This window comes from Aethalodelphis obliquidens, unplaced genomic scaffold (genome assembly GCF_003676395.1).
Source record: "Aethalodelphis obliquidens isolate GAN/ISIS:26980383/991018 unplaced genomic scaffold, ASM367639v1 scaffold43, whole genome shotgun sequence".
Taxonomy (NCBI): domain Eukaryota; kingdom Metazoa; phylum Chordata; class Mammalia; order Artiodactyla; family Delphinidae; genus Aethalodelphis; species Aethalodelphis obliquidens.
This window is the reverse complement of record NW_020837987.1, coordinates 3816437-3826800: the sequence shown is the minus strand read 5'-3', so window position 1 is coordinate 3826800 and position 10364 is coordinate 3816437. Positions and strand designations below refer to the sequence as shown.

At 55.3% G+C, this 10364-nt stretch overlaps 1 long non-coding RNA gene across 2 annotated transcripts; it reads right to left on the bottom strand.

The window, feature by feature from the left end:
- Window positions 1-8110: 8110 nt before the first annotated feature.
- On the bottom strand, window positions 8111-10040 carry LOC113605783 (uncharacterized). 2 transcript variants are annotated; one of them, XR_003427334.1, is made up of 3 exons: window positions 9760-10040; window positions 8655-8769; window positions 8111-8223 (listed from the first exon to the last, which is right to left on the bottom strand). It is a non-coding gene; the product is annotated as an uncharacterized LOC113605783 (long non-coding RNA). The 2 variants fall into 2 exon arrangements; XR_003427333.1 differs by lacking the exon at window positions 9760-10040 and adding an exon at window positions 8866-8965.
- Between the last annotated feature and the right edge of the window lie 324 nt (window positions 10041-10364).

Genomic DNA, 10364 nt, shown 5'->3' with positions numbered 1-10364 from the left:
GTTTTGGTGTCTTTTTAAAACCAGAAAAGCTACTTCCAGGGTTTTCTGTGGGCCAGGTCACATTTGTAAATGATCACAGCATGTTCTCTGGCTGCGAGCCTGACTCTCATTAGCTCTCCACCCATCCTGAGCCCCTCTCTACAGTAAAGGGGTGACTTCTCCCAAGCAAGGCAAATAAATGCCCAAAGGAGGACGAGGCTCCGAGCAGAGAAGGCCGAGGCCTGAAGAGTCTCTGGGTGTGTGGCAGGGGGAGGGGCGTGTGGGGTGTCATGGGGCCTTGGTGTGGCCTCTCATCGGCCCCTGGGAGGAGGAGAGGGACTCGAAGGGGGGGCCCTCTGCCTGAAGCTGCCACGGCCTCTCTGGGACTCGGGCAGGCCTGCCCCAGGGTTCCAGGCTCCAGGGGCCCTTTGACCACACTTACTTCCAGATCACCGACAGCCCCAGCTCAGGAGCAGCGCCGCTCACACCTTCCTTTGCCCCAGCCCTCCGGCGGGGCCGTGGGCGGGCAGGTAGAGGCCACAAGCGGTAGGACCGTCCACCCCTCCCCACTAGCTCCGGCCCATGTGGCTGCAGCCTGTCCCAGCGGGGCCCTGAAGGGAGCCCTCCACCCGGCCTTCCTCACCTGCCCTGCCCCAGCCCACCCAAGAAGGGGGACCCACCGCAGGCCTGCGCCGGATGTCCGGCCCTTCCTCACCTACTGCCCGGCAAGGAGCCAGCCCCAGCAAGTGCCTCCCCACTGTGCCCACCCTGGACCAAGCCCCCCACTCCAATGACTGCCCCGTGAGGACAGGCACCCGGAAACCCCTTAGCAGCGGTGATGGCCAACCAAGGGAGGGCACGCCCTTAGGCCTGAAAAACCAGGGCCTTGGGGGCAGGTAGCCCAGGAGGCTGGCAGGGCTTTCAGAGTTGACCCTCTCTGAGGGTAAAAGGCAAAACCCTTTACCTTCTGTTTTCCCCTGCAGAGCGTTCACTTGAGCAGCTGACAGTATACGCCAATGTGGGCTGTGACCGTTTCAAGAAATTACACATTCTTTTCAAATTCTGAAAGTTTTTGCCTGTGTGGTTAGCCGGGTGACTTGCCCCCTTCCCGCCCCACTCCCCCACCCCCTCGGCCGCCCTCTGTCTCCCCGTCCGGTGTCCTGCCTCCTCCACACCCATGGCCGCCCTCGGCGGAAGAAAGGCCGCGAGCCCTGGTGAGGAGGCGGCAGCCTGCCCCGCCGCCTGGGAACCAAGGACGCAGAGCCCCACCGCCTGCCTAGAGGCCTGGGGCAGGCCACAGCTTGCTAGGCCCCAGCAAACCCTCTCTGAGTTCAGTGCTAATTCCAGTTTTTCTTGTTTGAGGGGGCCAAGCCTCGGCTTCCCCCTTTGCCCCCAGAACAGATCCCAAGACTAGTGGGGGAGGGGCACCCCTCTTGCCCTCACTCCTCCCCCTCGTGTCCCACTATCCCATCTCCAGGGGTTTCCTCTTTCAAAGCCGTCAGCTCACAAAAGGGCAACGCTCCTGCCGCAGATCCTGAGGTCCAAGGCAGGCTTTGTTGGGGACAAGTCAGCCCCAGGAAAGGGATGGGGCCAGTGGGGTCCCCAGTAGACAGAGAAGCCTGCTTGCGGGGAGAGGGCAGCATGGGGTGAACCTGCCCAGCACGTGCTCTGTGCCCAGTCAGAGGGGTCCCCAAGTGGGTGGCTCCTCACCCCTCACTGCTTCCTGAAGGGCCCCCCACGGTTCCCCTCCTGACTGCAGCCTTCATGAAGACCCACTTCAAGTGCATGGCACCGAACACACGCCAAGCATTTATTGGATGCCTGCTGTGTACCAGGGGAAATGCACAACCTTGTGGGCCCAAGATGAGCTTCAAGGGTGACAGGGCAATAAGGGGAAGTTCAAAGTGTGAGTAGAGGCCACCAAGGAAGGCTTCCTGGAGGCAGCAGCTTTGACCAAGACCTGGCCACGGACCAAGTCCAACATGCCTGGATGCCTCTCTCTTGTACTCTCCCATGGGAGGCAACAGGGACCTCACGTCCTCAGTAGGCCACTCGAGCCCATTGTCCCCTGAAAGCACTGTTCAGGAGAGCCAGCCTCCAGGGAAGGAGCAAGGGCAGAAGGGAGAGAGGGAGGCGCCCCTTTGCACCAGATGCCTCCTAATGGTTGAGCAGTGTCACGATGTCACCCTTATCTCTTGGATCTCCTGGGAATCTGTGAACATGGGGTTTGGCCCTGACACCCGTGATGAGCCATTGGGACTGATGAGGAGTGTCTGCCCCTCCCAGGTCTTCCGCCCCCTCCTTCCCAGGCAGGAACCTGCCAGGCCTCCTCCAAGAGCTCCTCATGGGAGGAGAGGGGGCAGTGTGGCGGGGGGGTGGGGGTGGGGGGGGGAGGAAGCAGGAAGCCACTCACGGAACAGGTCAAGGGGGAGCAGAAACCCAGACCTTGCTCGGCCATGAAACCTCACCTTCCAGGCACCCTCAGGCCTTCCACAGACACGGGGCAGCATCCTTGCCTGGGCAGAGGCGATATCCCATTTCTTTCTTTCCTACGCTGGCGGGAAGGGCAAGGCTTTACTCTTCTGTTCTTTAAACGAAACTAAACCACAAGCACCTTTGAAAGATTTCTTGTCTCTGTGAGAGACTTGTGCTCTCTCCCTTCTCTGGACATCCCTGCTTCTCCCCCTCCCCCATACCCCTGTCTGTGGATGGAGGATTTGACGTAAGCAGAGACACAGGAAAGATACCAATTCACTATCAAAGCATCCTAGCCCCATCCCAGAGCAATTAAAAAGCCAGATGGAATCTCTGGGAAAACGGCATTAATAACGCAAACAATCTGTGCAGGCCGGCAGGGACCCAGGGGCTGTGGGCGGGGGCGGGGGGAGGCTGGGGTGCTGGAGCGTGAGCTTAAAGCAAGGTCTCAGCCGCGTTGTGGCTAACCAGGGATGAGGCCATCACAAAAAGCATGTGTGCCTAGGTCTGGCCACAGCTGGGCTGTCCCCTCTAGCCCCTCAAAGGCCCACGGTGCATCCTGGATCCTGGGCACTGTAGACAGAGCCAGACAAATGTGGAACCCATTACCCAGGCAGCCACAGCCTCGGCCAGCCCCATTCTGGCACCCAAGAGCTTTGCTTCTCTTCACTTTTATTTGTATTTATTTTTCTAGCCTTCTGACCCCACCCATCTGAAACAGACCTCCCCAGGTGCATGTCTCCCAAAGCTGCACTTTCTCTTCATTAGCTGTGTCCAAACCTACTGCCCATACCTGAGGACAGTGGGTTCCCCACTGGGGTTGGGGACCTCAGTGGGGCCTGAACCCCAGGGGCTCCCCTTAGATTACAGAATGGCAGGCAGCTCTGGCAGGACCAGATGAGCTCTCAGAAGCTGGCATGGTTGCTAGGGGAGCAGGGGTCCATACCGCCTGGCGGCCTTGTGGGACACAGAAGGGGCTGAATGAGAACCACAGGAAAAGAACCTTCTGCTGCTCTGAAGCCTCTTCTAGGCAGAGCCAAGACAGAGTCTTCCATAGCCCCGTTTTTCACACCATGGTTTGGAGCCCCACCCAGCGCGGACTTAAAGGTGTGGTTTTCTTATATCCATCAAGTTGGGATGGGAGTTTGTGTTTTACAAACATCCTTTGTTTCTTACATACCCAAAGAGCCACTTTCTGAACTTCATCTTCTCCTTCGCTGTCCCCACCCTCCACCCTCACCTTCACCCTCACCCCCACTGGAAACTGTTCTCCCCAAGGTCACCATGAGCTCTGGGAGTCAAATCACGTGGACTCGCCTGGGATCCTGCCTTTCTTGGCCTCTGGCTGTATTTGGCCCCAGTGGACGTCCAGTGTCTGGCCCACAGCAGGTCTTCAACACGTGTGTCTGAAAGCACAGATCTCTCTGCAACTCATCTCTCTCTTTTAAAAAACATTCACACACTCTCCTCTTCATGCAGGGGTCTGTGGGGTTGGCCTGAGGTCCACCAAGCAGGGGTTTGAGGGTTGGGAGGCAACACAAGGGCACCGGAGATAAGGCTCCCCTGTGCCGGCCCTCTTTAGGGGAGCTGCTGCTTCTACAAAGTTAATTTTTAAATGCAAGAATCCTAAGAAAGGTAATTTATCCAGTTCTAGATAATCCTCAACACCTCTGAGTGATTAGCTTACCACCAGGTCTAGCCAGGCCCCAACGAGATGGTCATGCTCGTGGGGAGTGTACAGGGAGAAGGTGGGATTCCAGGGAGACGGGGGAGAGGAGGACGAGGCAGTGCAGCGCGCCCCAAGCCTGCCGGGGCTGCTCAGAGACGCCGGGCAGCTGGGGCCACAGCGTTTCTGCTGTAAAGGTCTATCAGCCTTTGTGTCTCCCCTTTTGTGTCTCTATAGGATGACTGGCAAAGTCATTTTTGACAGACAGGCCCGAGAGTGGGAACATCAGGGACCAAATGTGGTGGCCTAGGGCCAGGACACGTCACCCGACGACCAGGACAGGGTTGAAAGGGAACAAGCGGGGCCAGTCCCAAGCCCTCTTGGATAGGAAAATAATTCTGCTTCTTGGCGATGGCAGCCAGACTTTCACCAGAAAGCAAGCCTGTCCTTCCTGAGCAGCCCCTGGTCCCACCCTACCCAGACAAGGAAGCCTTAGCGAGTCCGCCCCTTCCCCCAGCCAACCTAAGCGCTCTCCCCTGTCCCCGGTGCCCCCCAGGAATCTGAGCTGCTCTGGCTGGTGAGGAAACATGGCTGATTTACGGCGGCCCTTCTTGCAGGCACGCTGGGCAGTCATCTCGGCTGGATGCGACAGCACAGACCCTACCCAGAGAACGTGGACGGGGGCGGGGTGTCAGGGCTGGGGTGCCTACCCCAAAGGGAGCCACTGTGGCCTTCAAAGTCATGTTCGGACCCGTCTGAAGTAGCCTCCTCAAGTGACTTACAATTTGCAAACACGTTTTATTTGATTCCTCAGCTTTGCTGGAGCAATTACAGTGACTCAGCATGACAAAACACTCCGAACACCACGGTGTCTACGCGCTGTCAGGAAATGGGTTTGCTTCACTGTTTTGCCTGGTGCGGCAACGTTTTAAAAATAGACTCATTCACTGTACTTGAAGTCAATTTGTTCCAAATTTTCCCACTAATTTGATTTTAATCTGATAGTTAAAATTCGTGTGACCACATTCCCACTGATTTATAGGGAATAAGCCTTACCTGGCAGCAGTTCAATTGGCCTTAACCCAGGAGTCCACAGGACAAAGGATTTATCCTAGGACAATTGGAAGACACTGGAGCGTGTACTGCTTAACTATACGTCTAATTGAGCCTTGCAAGTGCCGCTCGCCTGGGGCCAGTAACAGTGAGTGTGGGCTGAAGACCACACTGCTCTTCTGCACAGCCTTGGCACATAGTAGGTCAATGGTCCTCGTTGAGCAGGGGCATCCAGCCCAGTTGTCCTGGCACGATGCACCCACCGCTGAGCTGGGTGCTAGAGGAAAGCAATTTGTTCACGCGTGATAAATAGAAGTTTCCTCTTTCTCCCATCCTGTGATCGGAACGGGCCACGGGAGGTGTGCCTGTGGCACCGGCACCAACCAACTCCTGGCTTTGCCTCTTACTGTCTGTGGGGCCCTCACCGAGTCTCTTCGTTTCTCTGGGCTTCCGTTTCCTTTTATGCAAAACATATGCAAAACTAGCCCCACATCATCCGGTTGTTGTAAAAGGTAAACAGGCAAAGCTTGTGAGACGCTTGGCTCAGTGTAAGGAGATTGCCATCGCTGTGTGTTAGGGCAGGAGGCAAAGTGGGCACAGAGGCCACGCCCAGCCCCTGAAAACTCTCCTGGAAGGAGACGGTCGTCTGGATAATTTAGGGCAAAATCCTCGTACCCAGAACAACCAAGTTACCGAAGTCCTTTCACCGTTGCTTAGATTTTTCTTTTTTCCAGGATACCTTCCACTTGTTAGGAAACACGTCACAAGTTCCCCCTGGGTGCACAACCCTCTTGCCAGTGACCTTGAAGGCTGAGCCGGAGGGCAAACCCTCCTCCACTGCTCTCACAGAGCAGGCAAGAACGCCCCTTGCGCTTGTCGCAGTAAAAGATTATTGATACCAGTGCAGAATCCCAGGGGATGGGTCCTGGTCAGTGAGGACAAGCGTTCTCACACCTGGGGGGCATCAGCCTCCTCAGAGCCTGAAAGACACCCCGTCCTGCTCCGCTGGGCCTCCCCACTAACTCCTTTCCATTTGGGAGGCTGAGACCTCAGTGACTAGGGTGGCCCTGCCTCCCCCATTACTGGTGGATGGGAGTAGAAGGTATACTTGTGTGTCTGTCGGCGGAGGGGAGACACCCCCCACCCCCCCTTGTCTCCCTCGGTTCCCCGCTGGGTCATAGCGGCGCTTGGCCAACCGGCTGGTTCCCATTTGCCAACCCAGCTCGAGCCCAGGAAGTGAGGAGGGAGGCTGGCCTCTGCCCTGTGGGGCGGCCTGGCTGAGCTCAAACGACCAAGGCAGCCCCTGGGGTCCTGGAGGGGTGAGGAAGCCTTCCCCAGAGCTGGGACCACCAGTAGGAAAGAGCTCTGGAACCTACCCTGCTTCTCCCTTGGCTGCTGGGAATGCCACCACGAGGGTAATTTGGGTTGACAAGCAAGCCCCGCAGGCGAGGAAGGAAGGTAGCCTTCCTCTGGGACACCGCCACCACGGGAAGAGGGAGGGAAGGGAATGCCACCTGTCAAGGGAGGGAAGCAGGGATGGGTCATCCACAGCCGGGTCAGCCGGGCTTGGTCCTGGAAAGGAGAGAGGGCAGGTCCGGTCTGGGGCAACTCCCTGGGGAGAGGGTGGCCATGGGGTGTGGGCACGGGTACAGGTGTGAGCCGTGAGCATGCAACCTCGACGCCAATTCTGAGCCTTGGGCTGGAGGCGCCTTCAGGCCCAGGAGGGGTGAAGGGTCCTCCCGAGAGCAATTCCGAAGCGCACCACGGCCCGACCTCTATTTGAGGAGCATCTCTTCTGGCAGAGGGAGAGGCACGTGAGTCACGAGCCAGGCCCCGAACCGAGGGGAGCTGGGGACAAGGGCTCCGAGCCCCAATTGTGTCAGAGGCAAGATGAGCGTCCTGAGTGACGTGCCGTTTATGTAATTATGTGGGGCAGCACTGCCCAGGGTGTGTGCAAACCGAGCTAGAAAGGAGAACAGCTCTCTCCTGTTCTCTACTCGCCAACCGGGCTGCACCCCAGGCTCCCCGGAGGCCCAGGTGCTCGCCAAGGAGCCCAGTCTGCCAGGACCAGGGATGAGACCAGGGCAGGGGCAGGATCTGCACCTGGGCCCCTACACTCCGCATCCAGTGGGAGAGTTTCACCCTCTCCAACCCCAGATCCACCCAGGGGAGTGAAACGCTCGTGTGTTCCTAAGCCTCTCCTTACTGGCTGTATTCCATGCCACCCTCCCCCTCCCCTGCCTCCACCCAACATTCCTCAACTTAATTTACTTGAGTTTTTAATTTTTGAAATTAAATCAACTGCACGTTGTTTGGAACATCTTTGAGAATTTCAGAAATTGGAATGGCATGCCAGAGACATTGCAGAGCCAGGTTAGGGGGCCCGCACGACCCATCCCCCGTCTTCACTCATCATGGCCTGAGAGATCTCTTTCTGCTTTCGGCATGAGACAAGCCTCAGGATGGCCGCCCCCGCAGCACAGCGGTTTGAAGGGACCTGCTGCTGGGGGTGGGGAAATGGTTACGCAAGGGCTGGGTCTGCATCCCCACCCACCGGAGGCGTGAGACCATAAGTGCCCTCGCCTCACCGCACACCTGCTGTGTGACCAATCCCAGGTTTGGCAGCCTCTCCGTTTGAGCGTGTCTGAGAGGTGTGCCGAGATTCCCAGAAGCAAGATGATGAATGGGTGTCCCTGCAGAACAGAGCAACCACAAGAACCTGATCCCAGGACGAGTCACACGAAGGAGGACCAGGACCGGGCCACCTGGCAGCGGAGAGGGGAGGGTGAGTCAGAAACAAACTACCCACCTGCCAGCCAGGTCTCTTTCCTGCCCAAGAGAGCTCAGGCTTGGAAGCCAGAGGGCTGCAGGATCGAGGGTTGGGTGTTGCTCCTCCTGCCTCTGGAGCCCAGCTTCTAGATCCTTGCCATTCAGGTTGCAGGTGATGCTGGCGGGCTGTTCAATCAGGGACATCAGTGCTCCTTGGTTTATCTTGGGGCCTGGGGTTGAAGGACCCTCAGGTGGTGATGGCATCATCAAGATTTCTTCAGCTATGGCAAAGGGACACTCCAGCATCACCTCCTCTTTCAGATTCCCCCACCCCAGCCGGGATCAGACCATATCAGCCAGTGAGTCAGTAAGTCTCCGTCGAGCACCCCTGAGGGCTGAGATGGGAGCCCAGCCACAAGGAGACCAGGGTCAGGGGAGAGAAGAGGCATAGAATCTAGGAGGAGGAGGTCACCGTCTGTACCGAATCAGGGTAGGACACCCACCCACCCATGCCACTGCACCCCCCGTTGACTGTGGAGGGACCCTAGGGAATGGCGTTCTGCTATCTCCCAGTGACTGGTCAGCAAGGTCTGCAAGAGGGAAGAAGGAACAGGAGGCTGAAGCTGTGGTCATCTCAGGGCTGCCCAAATAGTTGCTAAGAAGGCAGGGGTGAGCTGTAGGGGCAGGGGAAAGGCAAAGGTTGATTTTTCACCTGTTTCTTGTGTCTTTTGCTCTATTGAACTTGGCATTGTACAACATCATGGCCCTTGGCCAAGAGCACACTGGGTCCAGTATCTCTCATCAGTATCCTTTGAACTCTGGGTTGTCTGAAACACGGAGCTGTGTTACCAAAGCACAACTAACCATCAGATGGTTCAGTGCATCCCTCATACATTCATTCATTGGTTCCAGAAAATTCTTACCCATTAATCCTTAAAACATTGCTTCTGCTCCATTTCCTCTCTCCTCTCCATCAGGGACAATATTAATCACATGTTATACCTTCTCTTCCTCTTTATCTCATATGATCTCTTCCATCGTGTCTTCTTTTTGTCTCTGTGTGCTACATTTGTGCTAATTTCTTCTGACTTCTCTTATAGTTTCCTAATTCTCTTCTCAGCTGTGTTTCCTCAGCTATTAAACCCGTCCATGGAGTTCTTAATTTTGGTTATTGTAGCTTTCACATCTAGAGATCAACTTGATTCTTTTGCAGATATGCTATGTTACTTTTCATAGATTCCCATTCCCTGCAATTACTTTTAAACATGTCATATTTCTTTAAACGTGATATGCACAGTTCTTTCATAGTTAATAATTTGCGTCGTAAGGGTCTATTTCTGTTTTCTGTTGATTCTTCTAGTTTTTGCTCTAGTGCCTTATTTTCTTGTGAGTCTGATCTTTGACTATGTTTAGGTCATTGTTTTAGAAAAAATTGTTTGCAAGAAAAAATTTTGATTTATCACCACAGTACCTGCCACCTGAGAGCACTTTTATTTGCTCTTGCCAAACATCGAGGAACACCACTAGCTCAGGACCACCTTAACCCACCTTTGAGGATAGCCCACCTAGGAGATGAGACTTAGATTGCAAGATCATGTGAGGGCTGGTCTACTTCTGGTTCACCCATATCCTGAGGGTGTAGCACTTTGGAGTTCCACATCAATGTGGGATGGTGTCTTATTACATGGCCCCACCTGTGTGAGCCCTGAGGTTTGATTTCTGTCTCTCTCATTTCATGAGGCCGTCAAAATGAAATTCAAATTTGTTGGTATCAGACAATGCCTCAAGGAAAACAAGTGGCTTTTCCTCTTGCTTACCTGTCCGGATTCCTGTTCCCCCCAAGTTGGGCCTGACAATTCCCTTTGGTACTGCCGACTCTTCAGTGCTTCGAATGTTTTAAAAAATGTTATCCAGCATTTTCAGTTGTTTTCAGTGCGAGGATGGGCCCAAATCATTTAGCCTGCCGTTCATTACTGGAAGCTGGAAGTTCTCTGTCAGTCACTCAGCAAGCATTGGTGAGGTGCCTAGTGTGTGCCCGACACTGTGCTGGGCAGATCAGCAAACCAGACAGACAGAGGGGGCTTTTGTGGTGCTCACCGTCCCTCTAGGGAGACAGACAATAAACAGAGAGTTACTCAACTGGTTAGTTAATTACAGCTGTGATGAGGATTGTGAAGTACGGAAGCTCAGGGGTGATGAGAAGAAGCCCTTGCTCGCTTCGTGGGCTCAGGGAAGTCATCCCCGAGGGATAGGATTTTTAAGCTGAGATCGGAAGAATCGGTGGGATTTATAAGCAGTCGGGGGCTGGATCGAGAGAATCCAGGAAGAGGGAACAGCATATACAGATCGCAGCAGTAGGAAGGAGCATGACATTCTAGGTACTGAAGAACACCCAGTGTGGCCCCCGTACCTGACACGGTGG